General features: G+C 42.3%; 1 protein-coding gene across 22 annotated transcripts in view; it reads right to left on the minus strand.

Moving 5' to 3' along the window:
* Positions 1-15,165, minus strand: part of APBB2 (amyloid beta precursor protein binding family B member 2) — a 159,773-nt gene that overhangs the window by 128,083 nt on the left and 16,525 nt on the right. For 6 of the 22 annotated variants that reach the window (XM_072336658.1, XM_072336648.1, XM_072336659.1 and 3 more), the window contains exon 2: positions 2,937-3,053. The exons of the other annotated variants lie outside the window; for them this stretch is intronic. The gene's annotated coding sequence lies outside the window, so the exon portion shown is untranslated. The remainder of the gene's footprint in view (positions 1-2,936; positions 3,054-15,165) is intronic. 22 annotated transcript variants of the gene reach the window in all.

Raw genomic sequence — 15,165 nt, forward strand, 5'->3', positions numbered from 1 at the left:
AAAACAGTAATCCTTTCAGCTCAACTTTGACTCTTTCAGAACAGCCCTAGGCCTTTCCTCAAGATGCTGGTGCCAGTAGATTTGTACAGGATGAAAAACAAAGAGCGGGCACTTGCAAAATGAGGATATGAAAGCACAATATACAGTCCAAGCAGAAAATTACTCATCAGCTGTAATGAAAGGCTATGCCTGCATGAAGCAGGGCAATGGGAAACCAAATGGGACATCAATGAGAAAAGAGGTATCTGACATCTATTCAACACTTCACTGCAGAAGCATCTTGGGAAAGGAAAAAAAAAAAAAAAAAGAAAAAAGGAGGAATGAAGAAAAGCACTAAAAATGAGAACATGAAATCCTATCCACGATAAGGATCCAAGACACCAGCAGATCCCTCACCCTGAGGTGCCAGGTTAGTCCTCTCCAGAAGCAAATGCAAATTGTTCTCTCCATTACAACAAGGTGACCTTACACAACTGTCTTGGGCAGGTGCTAGGAGCCAGCACTCCCATTCAGATACAAGCCATATTTAGAAATCGGCTTCTATCAGAGATTTATTAGGTGTACCTTTGTATGCTAAACCAATTTGAAGGATAACTTAAACACAGAGGGCTCTTCCCTGCTGTGCTTGTAGGCTTTAATCAAAACAAAACCAAAGCCTGGAGGAGGAGTTTCATTTATTAACCTCACTGCAATCATAACTGGATAGTCTAACTGCTCAGATTATTCCACTGATTCAACTGCACTGCAATACAAATAAAGATATCTGTACAAAGTGGACTGCAAAGAACTGAAAATTAAGACCTAATTAACTATACATTTGTGCATCATTGCCCTCTATTAGAGTATAGAAAACTGAAGGCAACATGCTATTATACATCACGTGCTATTATTCACTTAAGTGTCTAAATTACAGAGTTTGGGAGACAGTAGTTACGAGCTTATTAAAAAGCCATTTAGTTCACCATATAATACACAGACTCTTTTAGAGACTTAAATAGGAAGCATAAAAGCAGCATGTGAATAGCAAGTCTCGATGAGAAATTATTCCTGCTGCCATAATGACAGATTTCCCTTCCAGAATTCTGTTTCCCCTCTCACACTGAGCCGCAGCAGGCACTAGAGAAGCATTTCTGGAGTCTGATTCATGCACTTCACATTTGCCTTATTTAAAAATCTGAAGAAAAAAGCTTGCTGAGTGCGAACTGCAAGAGGTGTTCACAGCTCCTCAGACAGCTGTACAAAACTGCTGATGTAAACTAAATGAGGATGAAGTTAAAAGACCTGAATAAAGCAAGTTTAGTCTGAATTTTTAGACCAGAAATTCAAACCTCTACATGGGTGAGAGCAGTGATACAGGTTGGGTTATTATAGAAGTAGAGAACATCCTTGGATGTGCAAATAGTTCGATGTGGGGATAAAAACCAATCTAACGTGTGCAGTGTATGCTATGGATGGCTTTGGCACAGCTTGTTCAGACACAAACAAGATGCCGGGCAGCCATCAATCACATGGCCCTTGAGGAATTCCTGCTGATGCTTCACACTCAGCTATTGTCTTTAGTATTTCTTTCTTATCCTTTTCACCTTGTGCCTAATTGATTACAAGCTCCACTAACACTGGAATTTGTTCAGCTTGACAGCACGCCGGGTGAGAAGGGAGCACTGGAGATAGATTGCAGCCAAGCAGTCAGTCCCAAGTTAGTCATCAGCATCCTGCCAATCCCACCATTGGCAAAAAGCGAGGCCACGGACTGATGCTGGAGCCCCATGGACACCCCAGACCCATGCACATTCCCATGGCCCTGCATGGCCCAGCCACTTCTAAATAAAACCTTTCCTGCCTTCCAAACGCCTACTCGCAAAACACAAATTCAAGGTTTTATCCACTCAGCATTTCAGAAGCCATTTAATGTCAGAAATAGTTTTCTGAACACTCCCTTCCTTTTCCCTCAGAGGACTTCATAGAGCATTGGCAAGACTGAAGAAAACTTCCTTTCAGAATTTAAAGTATTTAAAAATAGGAATATATGATCAAAACAGGCTGAAATATTTAAAAGAATTCCTAAACTGTGGTTTGTTTCATGTGAAGGGATTTATGTGCCTTTATCATAGAGACCACAGCTGCTGAGTTAAAACAACGTCTTATGTTCCATCTTTCTTCATTATTCCTTCAGCAGCAATTCACATAAACCACAGCATAACTTCTATCTTAACTGTTGATAAGAGTTTTTTGAAGTACTCATTTATATAACTTCTGTTTGAGTCAAGAAGACTATTACCATCTCCATGTTCGACAGAGATAAACTGCAGCCATCCCAATACTGCACAGTACAAAAGGGATGCAAGCAACCCATCTCCCACACTATTCTAATGATTCAGTATCCATGTCCTCAGTTAGCAGCCCTAAGCAGAAAGAAGCCCTTCTATAATCAAGCATGCCACACACTGATTTACTAACAGTAAGAGTTTATCACCATCAGCAACTAATATACTTGTATTTATCGTACTTATGTTTATCAGTATAGCTCATTAATTTGCTATCATGTTAAAACACTTTCCAGTGCCATCCTCTCCAGCACTCTCTAGGTGCCATGCCAACATCCCTGCCAAGTTTGGCTCAAAAGGCAGAAATGGGTGACAGGAATTGCAACAGCTTCATCATGTTCTGCTCTACTCTGGCACGATGTGCATTGTTCTTCATTTCACTTCTCCTCACATTCTGAACCTTTGCACTAAGAAGAGTAAAGTTGTTGGAATAGAGTATCTCAATATTAATGTTTTTCAAGATTGGAACAAGAAACTAATGAAAAGCAGTTGTCCTTAGCTACATGCATTTTTTGATCACAATGTTGAACAAACTTCTGACGGCGCTTATCTGAGGGAGTCGGGTACATAAAAGAAAAGTCTATTTTTATTCCAAACCGCCTCAAAACTTACATTGCCAAGAAGGTCTCTTCATTTCAACATGAAGAGCCCCAGTTCAGTGCAGAGTTCCAGAAGCAGACCTCCAGACCACTGCTGCTGCTTCACCTTCCTTGCTGACCAAAGCAATTGCTGATTGGGAAAAAAACAATGATTAAACACGTAAGTTACTTCAAAAGGGGCTATAAGGCTATCTGCTAGCCAGCTTTTTCTGGCAGTGATTCCAGGTCACTTACAAAGTCTTCCTTCATCTTATAAGATCTACATTCAGAGCCAAACTGAAGAACCAGATGGATTAATTCCACTTGTCCCCACTTGTGGATATTCCACCATCTCCAGTGATGCACTCACTGACACATTAGTTATTGTCTACATGGGCAATTTCTCACTCACAGAAGGCATTTGCATTGCAGAAATCTCCCCAGGGGCTAAGGAAAATGATGCCTGGGGACGCCTACGTCTCCATTCCTGCTACAGCTCAGTAAGGATAGACAGATGCATATCTATTTTACTGTCAATTGTGCAATATTACTCAAGCCACATCCCTCCACCTTTTCCCCCAAACGCATCAGCAGAGTTACCAAGTATTTAATATATGCAGGAATCCTGACATAAACGAGACATTAGAACATGCCTTAAATTCCTCTGCACTGCCAATTCAAGCAGATCCTTTTGTGATTAAGCACAATGCAGTTATGAAGGGAGCAGAGATGGGCACCTTCGCAGCATAGATCCACATGTCTGCATCCCTTTGTTTGGATGCCTTCTAACAGGAGTGCCTCAGCAACATAAGTCTTCTCACTGCTCATTGAATACTGGTTTTCAACAATACTGTGAAACATTTTTAACATTAAGTGTTTTTCCAAACATAAAACTCTCCCCAGACAGCAGTAGGAATATTACACAAGTCAGGTAGTTTGATACCAGGAGATGATATCAAAAACAGAAACAAAGGGCATTTAACAGCAACCTCGAATTACTTGTTTTACAAAAACAAAACATAAAAGCGTCAGCCAGCCTAAAGTTTCCAGTCCATTTGGAGGGGGAAAACTGTGCAGCTGGAATGTCTTAATTAATCTTTTCTTGCATTTCTCATCACACCAGGACCCAAGCAGTGCTACTGAAGGTCACCCATATGAGGGAGATATCCTGTCATGACCACAGCCATGAGCTGTGTCTGAACAGAAAAGCCTCAGATACACTGCAAGGCTTCAGCTTTTCTCAGCAGAGAGCACAGTCTGCAAAGGGAGCTGGAAGGGAGATGGTTATGGTCCAACCCAAAATCAAAGATGAGCATAGGGCAGCCATGGCAGTGCCTTGCTCCGTGCCACAGCTGCCCTGCCTGCATTTGACCGAACACAGAGCTATCACTAATCTTCTACAGCCACGTTCCTGCTTTCAGCACTGAATGTCTCCATTCTGACAGCTGTGCTGCATCACACATACCACAGCCAGTGCACAGCTGTGAGACATGAGTCCAAACACAGCTCCCCCTCCACAGCATATAGCAGCCCCTCTGGGGGAAAGGCAGCGCAGCCCATAAATCCTGTAGCAGAGGTGGGAAAAGGACACACATTCACATGAACAAAGTGACATGCTTTAGAAACATGAGCCAGGCATCGCGTGCATCAGAGGGAGGTAGTACAGGCCATCTATCCTATCAGCATCAGTGGGAAAAGAAGTTGGCCACAAATCAAAGTCCTACAGGCATTAAGACACTGCTTAAAATGCAAAAGCAAGGCAGAAGAATCAAACCTTGTAAGTAAAATAAACAAGCTCTTTTTTGGCAAATAAAACCATTTTCCCAGACAATCATAATCCTTGTGGTAACTCAGCAGTATCTCAATCCATTGGGACCCATAGTCCTGAGGATGTTGGAAACAGCATCTCTGACAGAACTGAGCACATTCAGTGCCATGGTTAAGTCATGGCCATAAGAGACCATAAGTGACCATAGGTAAGCTACAGCTGCAGCACTCCTCGCAGCCAGCACTATCTTACCCCAACTCCATGTTACCTTACAAGTAACACAGTAGGCATCATTAACAATGGTGATAAACCCCCTACTTTATAGATGAAAAACATATTTTCTATGCCGCAAAACTACAAAACTTCTTCAGTACAGACAGGGCTGATGTACAAGCGGAGAATAAACAACATGTTGGGGTCACCCAAGCAAATACAAGCTTTCTCTAGACCTTCTCATTCAACAATCCCCAGACATAGTAGTTTGCTAAGAAATGGAAATTCGCTTTGTGTTTTCCCTCCAAAAGAGAAAAAGTTAAACATATACATTTTTCTTAGCAGAATGCATGCCCTGATTTCTCATTGCCATATGATACCTAGAGCAATGGTATTCCAACCACTTCACTGTGCCACTTGTCCAAACAGTTGCTGCAACAGGCAATGTAACCACTATTAACATACAACCCGCATCCAACATCTTCGTTCAGAGCCTTAATGCAGTTACAAAATTTCCTATCTTTCCATCAGTGCTTTGGAGGAACTCCATCATGATGCACTTCAGGTTCATCAGGGAGGCAGGAGCCACCTGTGGGGCCACCATCAGCTGCCTCCTGAGAGCTGAGCAAGGCAGGTAGGCAGCAAGGTAGCAACAGCTTCAGCTGACCACTTCTAATCCCATTTCTGTAAGCTGTTTGGTCCCTTTAAGCTCTTATTAGTGGAGGTCACACCACTAAGCAACCTAGCTGCAATAGTTACAATTTACCATGCAAGTGCTGAGATGACTTCTGGGTGAGTTTCAGGACAGCATAACTGAGTAGGACCATGATCCTATAAAAGTCTACAAGCCAGAGCATTTCCCTTCTGATATTCTCTGTCCTTATGATTTCTGGTGCAATGGAAAAACAGTGGCAAGCCATCTCCAGTTCTCTGTAGAACAGTTTTTCCACATTGATCTGAGATGTAATGGCCACAGAAAGCACTCTGTGGAAGACAAGGCTGGGAGCTGACCTGTCTGCACCATGGCACTTAGGGTGCAGGAAGGGAAGAGTCCCAGTAAGAATCGCCCTTTTCCTCTTCTCCTCTGCAGTTGCCTATCATTTATTTCTGAAGATAAAACTTCTCATTTCTAACATATGAAATGTATGCGCTTGCCTGACACCATATTTAATAGCATAGTAAGAGTAACCAGTTTGGGAGAACAGCCATCAACAGTGAAATTAATACAATGAAACCTACAAGACAGCAGGAAAACCTAGAAATTCCTGTTGGAAAGCCATTTCTTTGCTTTGTATTTAGAGTATTCAATTAAAGGTGTTAACTCCATGTTAACACTGAGAACACTTCGCTCCTTATCTTGGTCTGTAAGGAGAGGGAAAAAATGGTGTTTTCAACACAAGTTGTTATACCATTGTTATACCACATTGTTATATCACAATAGCACAGAGGTCTTTTAAGATTGTTCCTGCTCAGAAGCAAGAAAGCCATAACAATTCAACTTCTGAAGCCACACCAGTGACCCTTAACAACACAGAATGAGGCTTCCCAACAGTAGCCTTGGCTTTTGTTTGAACATAGGGTCCCACAAGACAGGATCAAACCTGTACTGTATTTCAGTAAAATGGTTAACCCCACTAATCTCCTGTGGCCACTCCATGGCACCAACCTGCTCCAGTTGCATTGCTCTCACTGTGCAAAACTGAGAGGTTCTCCCCAGCTGGAGCTCCTTGGAGTAACTGCTTTGCTTTAAGTTTAAGCATTTTATTGAACTTGAGATGATAACGTGGTGCCTTCGAAGCAGTGACGACTCACAACTATGAGAATATTCATTTCAAAAGCACAGGTAATTTTACCACCAATTTCCAGATAGCATGCAAATACTTTCTGTATCCTTCTCTAAAAGAGCCAAGCTTAAATGCACGTACTGCTCTGCTTGAAAAAAGGATTCTTTCATGGAAAGCTTTTGAGAAACGCTGCTCATCCCCAAACCTGCCACATCCAGACGACATTTGGTTGGAAAATGCTGGGTTTTGTTTTCATTTTTATCATCCAGCTGTGCCTGTTTTACTCGCTTTATACTGCACCTCTCAAGACCTTCTAAAACTTCCTGCTGTGCCGTGAAAGCATTTGAGTTATCTTACATTTCTGAATCAGAAGCAGTAAATAAAAGCTACAGACACGTCTACATTAGGAATCGCCAGGAAAATGCAAAGGAGCATAACTTGAAATTCCTAGAATCAAGCTTCCATTTCCAAGAGACAATTCATATTATTATCAAATTTAGATACTTTTAGATTCTTTAAGAAGAAACCCAGGTCTTAAAACAAATAAGGGCAGTTCTGAAACTGTACATATAGTTATACCCTTACATATATATATATATATATATACACATATACATATACATATATATATATACACACACATATATACATATACATATATATATATACACACACATATATACATATACATATATATATATATACATATATATATATACACACACACATATACATATACAAAACATTTTTAGGTGGGCTTATAATACTGTACTTGGTATAGAGCATGTCTTCCCAATGCTCAACAGTGCAATTTTATCTCAAGGTTAGAAAATAGTTGTGTGTGTGGAAGTTTGGCTTATTTCACTCCTGAGCCTTGCAGCTCATTTCATCATCCAGCCCCTCTGTGTAATTAAAATTCATCTATTTATATGCCGGCTACTGCCTCCACCTGAGCTCACTGGCAAGTATTGTTCTTGTGCCAGTGTTTGGAAGCATCAGTACCTTCACTTTGGAGCTGTGGGGTACACGCATCACTATCCACTACCCTTAGAGTATCCTTGTCTTTCTTCAAATCTAAGATCTGGTTAGTCCTTTCTCATGGACGTTCTATAATTTCCACACCTCCTCTCACAAGGAATCTTCTTATCCCACCATGGTGTTTACCTACACTAAAAACATTCTCCTTAATCTCATTTCAGAGAACCCCAGAAGCTATGAAAGCCCAGTTTCACTGTGTCTCCTGCACTGATCCCACACTATCCACTCCTGGTTTTACTGCCGACGTGTTCTGTGTATTAGCAGTCTTATTTTAAACCTTGGCACGGGCAGAACTTAAACAATCCATGGATTTAAAGCATCCTTGGCACTTAGCAAGATGAACCTTAACAACTTGCTGGGAGTGACAAGATTCATCAGGTCAAAAATTAAGGGGTTACAAGCCCAAATCTCAGATTTATAGCACAAGCTCATGTTTCTTAATTTAAGCCCTAATGTGAACTGGAATACTGTCAACCAGCTCCCCTGTTATTTTGTCCAGGCCTGTATTTACACTTCCAGGCTGTTCAGAAGCACACAACAGAAGCAGAGGGGCAGGCTAAATCCCTCAAAGTGAATCTTTTGCTTGAGTCTTCAAATGGATCTTCAAAGTGGTACGGATTTAGCCACAAGAACTCAAGGAAGGAGAATCCAAGCTTTAAATTTAGGAAAATAACCATTTTATTTAACACGTTCACAAAAAAACTTGAGTGAGCGTTAGGAAGAGCCTTCTCTATTAAAAATAAACAAACAAACAGTTCACATGACACCACTGCATCTGTGGCTAATCACTGGCTGCCCAACCTAGAACAAAGGCACTGGAAAAACCACAAGCCCTACCTGTGTTACACAGCCAGCATGTGGCAGTGCTGGTGACCCTCAACACAAGGCAGGAAACAGCTAAAATGTGACTCCCACCTGAGGTACAAAAGCATCAGTGACACTCTGAGGTTCCCATCGCTCCAGGTGTGCCTTGGTTCCACATCTCCTGCAGTGCTTTGATAGTCCCAGGAGCCTAACAGTTCTTTCCCCTTTAATCACCTCCTCCAAACCAGAAATGCACAGGTGACATTGGATGTGGTCTTCAGCACACTGATCTAGTTGGTGGTAACTCTGCCCATGGCAGGGCACTGGAACTGGATGATCTTTAAGGTCTCCTCCGACCTAAGCCATTCTGTGATTATGTAGTTACTTTCAATTCATTAAATATCCTTCCATCAGGCTTATATTTCACTGCAAGACTGTCAATACAGTGATAGGCTGCACAGATCCATCTCCTAGGACCACTTATATTACCACCCTGATGATCTACACCCACTGTTACCACATTACGATACATCTCTTAGGTCTTCAAGAGAGACCTATTGGTCTCTAAATGCTCATACACATACCCCAACCTGCTCCCTGTATATTGTTTTGGTATATAGAATATACTGATTGTTGAGTTTAGCCTTATCTTTCTTTTTTAATCTATCCTTGTGTCAAAGGGAAATAAGAAGAATTTACTGAAAATAAAGTTGAGAAGTAACAAGAATTGGCAAAAACATATAGTTAGATAAACACTGATGTAACACCATGTAAAGATCATAAAAATAAGGTTAGAACACATTGATAGAGCCAAGCATTGTTTGCTAGCAGTTCTTGCACATGTTTAAGTAACAGCACATGTTTAAAGCAAATACTGTCTTCTCACCAAGTTATTTTAATCTCCTTGGGTAGTCATCTCATCAGCCCACAAGCTTATATAACAATAAATTCAATCCCAAGTATTTCTGAGGAACAAAGATTGAATAATTGAAGTTATTTTGCTTCTGTTTTCACATACACAGATCTCTTCGTTTTTCCTATACCTGATGGCCTTTTAAGCTAACAGACTTCATATTCCTCCAAAAATATCTTATTTGCCAGAACACACAAAGCTTGCCACATGCAGGAGTGTTAGCTAAACCCCACCCTATACTAACGGTCTCGCATTGTTTCACTTTTCTAGGAGTGCGGTAAAAACACAAAACAAAGACAAACAAAAAAGCCAAAACCATGCGAGCAGGTTCTCACCAGACGTTAAAAATATGACTTATTTCTCAGGCACGCAGTTCTCACCCCTTTTCAGATTCAAGTGACATAATCTTTGTAACGCTTCCCTTCTTTACCCATCACTCTCCATCATTCTTCGGCAGCCCCGGCTAACTGGGGATGTCCTGGCAGACTGGAGACTGGCAAACATAGCACCCTTCTTTAAAAAGGGCTGGAAAGATGATCCTAGTAGCTACAGACCTATCAGTCTCACCGTGGTGATCAGGAAGGTTATGGAACAGACAATCTCTGGAGTCATAAGGGACCAGTTAAAGGTCAGCTAGGGGATCAGACCCAGTCAGCATGGGTTTACGAATGGTAAATCCTTTTTGACAAACTCGATTTAGTTCTATGACAAGGTGACCCACTTAGTGGGTGAAGGTAAGGTTGTCGATGTGGTCTACCCAGACTTCAGTAAGGCCTTTGAAGCTGTCCCCCATAACATCCTTGTGGAGGAGCTGGCTGCCTATGGTTTAGATGGGCATACACTCCACTGGGTGAAGCACTGGTTGGATGGACAGACCCAAAGAGTTGTGGTCAATGGAGTTGAATCCAGTTGGGAACCGCTTGCAAGCGGTGACCCCAGGGCTCAGTAGAACATCTTTATTAACAATCTGGATGAGGGGATTGAGTGCACCCTCAGAAAGTTTGCAGACAACACCAAGCTGGGAAGAAGTGCTGAACTGCCTGAGGGGAGAAAGGCACTACAGAGGGACCTGGATAGACTGGATCAATGGGCCAAGGTGAATGGAATGAGTTTCAATAGGACCAAGTGTCGGGTCCTACATTTTGGTCACAACAACCCCAGGCAACCCTACAGGCTTGGGGAAGTGTGGCTGGAAAGCTGACTGATGGAAAAGGACCTTGGTGTGCTGATGGACAGTCAGCTGAATACGAGCCAGCAGTGTGCCCAGGTGGCCAAGAGGGCCAATGGCATCCTGGCTTGTATCAAGAATGGTGTGGTGAGCAGGACTAAGGAAGTCATCCTGCCCCTGTACGCGGCATTGGTGAGGCCTCACCTTGAGTACTGTGTCCAGTTTTGGGCACCTCAGTACAGAAAGGACATGGAGGTGCTGGAGCAGATACAAAGAAGGGCAACAAGGCTTGTGAAGTGCTTGGAGAATGTGCCCTATGAGGAGCAACTAAAGGAACTAGGGCTGTTTAGTTTGGGGAAAAAGGAGATGTAGTGAGACCTTATCGCTCTCTTCCAATATCTGAAAGGTGCTTACAGTGAGAGCGGGGCTGGTCTCACCTCACTGGTGACATGTGACAGGATGAGGGGAAATGGCCTCAAGTTGCACCACGGTAAGTTTAGGTTGGGGTATCAGGACAAGCTTCCTTATGGAAAGGGTTGTTAAGCAGTGGAATAGGCTGCCCAGGAAGGTGAGTCACCATCCCTGGATGTGTTTAAAAACCCTTTGGATGCAGTGCTCAGGGACATGATTTAGCAGAAGGTTGTTAGTTAGGGTAGTTTGTTTGGGTCATGGTTGAGCTTGATGATCTTTAAGGTCTTTTCCAACCTGAGTGATTCTATGATCCGCCTACATGCCATTTTTACTGTTTTTTCAGCTGACCTTTGTATCTGTACCTTTGGGAAAAACTAATATCAAGATAAAATTTAATTTCCTGAAGGGCAAAGTTTGTTTCATACTGTTTCATTTTCTTCTCAAGTTTCACAGCTCAATAAGAATTTAACGACAAGTAATGAAGAGCATGATTTCATTCTGTTAGCCTGGATGAACAGAAAATCTTGGTGGGAATTACATTGTGTAGAATCACACACCCTCTGCACATTGCTGTCTTGTGAAGTTCTACATCTCTGCACATGTTTTCAATTCCTCAGCATCTGCAACAGGAAGATAGAGACTTCCATTCTGCAGCCATCAGGATCCACCCTGCTCCCATCCCAGCAACGGGAAGGAGAGCACCAATGGCTGTTGAGATGCTTTGAGAGAAAATAGCAAGAGATGTTTATGTAACTTTTCCTTGAATTATTTTACAGCATTCTAAGAAAAAAGGGTCACCAGAATTTGACTCTGTCCTAACACGCTTCAACAGAAACACAAACACCTTTTACCCCTATGCTTTTTTCTTTCAGGATCAGCACAGTGATGCATCCAACAAGAATTCCCTGCAGTAAAACCATGGGCACCATCTTCAGTGGCAGATGTCTCCAGGCACAACCCACAGGACAGCCAGCATGACTTTCAGAAATGGTCTCTCCTTGCTCCACCTCACCAAGAAGAGATCTCTCACTGCCATCTCACACCACTCCAGCAGCCATCCATGAACAGAGTTCACAGTTTGATTCAGTTTCATGTCAACATCCAAGTGCTCACCAGCTCTGCCTTCTGCAAAAACCTGAAGCTGACGTGGCACTCTGGGAAGATTAGGGGACTAACACCCAATATGTGCTCCCAGCTCCACTGGAAACCACAGTGCTTGCAGGAGCTCTGTTGATGTTCCCTGGTGGTGAATGGGGAAGGCAGAGAAACCAGCAAGACCTCCTTCGTCTTCCAAGAGTATGGCCCTACACCTAAATGAGTGCCAAGGAAACTAGATCCAGGGCACACAGGATACTTTGTAAGGCTACATGATGGCATAGTGCTTAAGGTTTTGTGAGTACTATGCATGCCATGATCAGCTACATTTCATACTTCCTCCGTATTCCTCTGCCTTGTGATTTCCTTTCATCTTCCATAGCCACACAATTCCATACCTTGCTAAGAAACATCCTTTCCTGACTATAATCCTCTTTGCAAATAGAATTAACAAGGCAAACGTAAACACTGTAACAATTAATTAGTTGTCATATTTACCTAAGCTACTGCTTCCAGTTCCTGATAATGAAATTCTGTATTAAATACATAGGATGGCTTAATGTCAAGCTCCTACTTTTCTAAATCAGGCAGCTGGCCAGTAAGCGCCCTGCAGCACCTCCCTCCATCCCAACTGAGAAATTATACTTAAGAGGTTTGCAATAAAGGCTGAACTAATTTGTGCCAATATTAGTCACACCAAGTTACTGTAATTCAGTGACTGGAGTACATCCCTATCCTGAAAATGATACAAAGAAACTATATGTTTCTACAAATAGATAACAACAAAAATATAGGAAAAGGTTATGGTGGCTTATTCTGTTCAAACAAGTTGATTCATAAAGGTAAAGAACATTTTGTGCCTGCCAGTTTCTCTCCCTTTGGAATCTGTCCTTTGCACACAATAATTATACCAGGAAACCTCTCCCCACAGCCAAGTAATGAAAATGAGAAAAATTACTTCCGACTAACACAGTCCTACATGAACCACATTTTAGTGCCCATATCAAACCTAGGGGTGTTTTTTAAACTCGTGTTCTACACTGGATACCTGCAGATGTTTAGAAATGCTCCTTATGCTCCTTCTAAAAATTAAACTGTGCTTGCATTGAAAGGAAGGGGGAAAAAAAAACACCACCAAAGAGCCCCACACCCTTCAACAAAGAAACTAAACACTGCAGAACTGCTTAAAAGCATATCATTGCCAATCATGTCTAATGCTTCCAAAGCAAGGGTTTTCCCTAGGGCAGGCAGAGCTGATGCTTGTCTGATGGGATACATTACCTGGGGTGCAACACAACCCAGCAAGGAAGACAAAGGAAAGAAAGATTCTAAAGGAAAAGAAAAAAGATGGGCAAACAGTAAGAGGGAGATGACTGAATCAGAAGGTTACAACTCTATTTCGGCACAGTCACAGAGGGACACCACTGAGATTTCAGCAGAGGTTTTCAAATTCTGAAGTCCGAAAGATTAAGCTGTCAAGAAGCCTGACATAAGTTTGCTGAGGAGTATTTTAGGAGCAGCAGCACTATTCATGAGGCAAAATAAACCAGAATTACAAGCGTTGGCTATCTTGCGTTGAGATCAGAAGTGAAAACCTGCACGTTCTGTAGCAAACCTTCCTCTGTCAAGCAGCATTACTCTTACCGTACTATTACTGAAGCTAACAGTTTACATTCATGAAGAAATACCCAAGAGTAAACCATGTCTGACTCCATTCATCTCAGACCTGTGTTAGATTTCTATCAACCGCAGCACACAGACTACTGATAAAAGCAGAAATCTGCATCTTTTTAATCACGCTAACTGTTATGCAGAAGGCTTTAAAAGGCACTAATCAGCATTATACAAGACGCAGCATTTCTTCAGCAGAAAAGAAAAATCTGAACACTTACTCAAACAAATGCCACATTTTCAGGGCAGACAGAAGCTCAGCACATTTCAGTTTAAAAAAAGAAAATCCATGTGACCGTAGGAGACAGAACTTAGAGGTCCACCTCAAATCTTCAACTAAGCTGAGCCTGATTCTTTTGTAGTGAACACACAGAAGACCCACAGGGCCCAGCAGCAGCCTGCAGATGTACAAAGCCAGGAACTTTCAAGTTCTTCAAAGGTGCCAAACACAGATACGGTGTAGCTGTTTGCTTCAACCTACGTGCATTTCCAAAAGGACTTCAAATTCCCTTCCCAAAATGTGAGGGGTTTCTTAAGGAACTAAGCTGAGAGAGGTAAGGTCCTGTGTGGACAGATAAGAAGGCTGGGAAACTGTAAGGATAAGGGTACCCAGTCTCTTCATGCAGTGACCAAGAGTCACCCAGTGAAGTTCTGCAGCCACCTGTGCTCAAAGCTGAGCTCTGGGACAACTCATGTGAGATCAGGAAGGGGCCTGAGCAGCAGGCTGAGGAAAGCTGCTGATTTGGGTAGCAAGGAGGGGATGTGAAGAATTCCAGACAATCTTATGAGACTGAGTTGTGCACAAATAAACACCGCATGTGGCAAAAGATGTACAAGAGAAAGGTACAACCATGACTTTACACAACTAATGGACTCCAAAATGATCACACATCAGCACAACACCTTAATATTACAAATTTAAATATACAGAAAACTACCTCCGTAGCTATCCAGAAAACTAATTAAATGTTACAAATCATTATGAAAACAAAGCATTGTTACACCACCACGTAACACCAAAGCTCACCTACACGTTACCAAATGAAGGAGCCCAGATAAGAATGAGGGAAATCTCACACAACCAAAAGCAGGTCTACCAACATGCAGCACTCCTGACCAAAGGCCACACTGCCTGCAGTAAGGTCCCAGGGGGCTGCAGGCAGATCAAGTAAGTATATGGGATGGAAAGCCACTGGACATTCTGAGAAAGGCAGAGGGTGTACCCAGCTCCAGCAATCCCAAGCTGAGAACAATCAGAGCCTCTGAGAGCACATATAGAGGAGGTACTGCATAAGGTCATCGTGTTCCTGTTTCTTCCTGCAGGAGAATATATATACATATATATTTTTTAAGAAGGGCAACTAAAGCAGGACACCACACAAAGCATTCCCCATGGTA

This window comes from Excalfactoria chinensis, chromosome 4 (assembly GCF_039878825.1).
Source record: "Excalfactoria chinensis isolate bCotChi1 chromosome 4, bCotChi1.hap2, whole genome shotgun sequence".
Lineage (NCBI taxonomy): Eukaryota > Metazoa > Chordata > Aves > Galliformes > Phasianidae > Excalfactoria > Excalfactoria chinensis.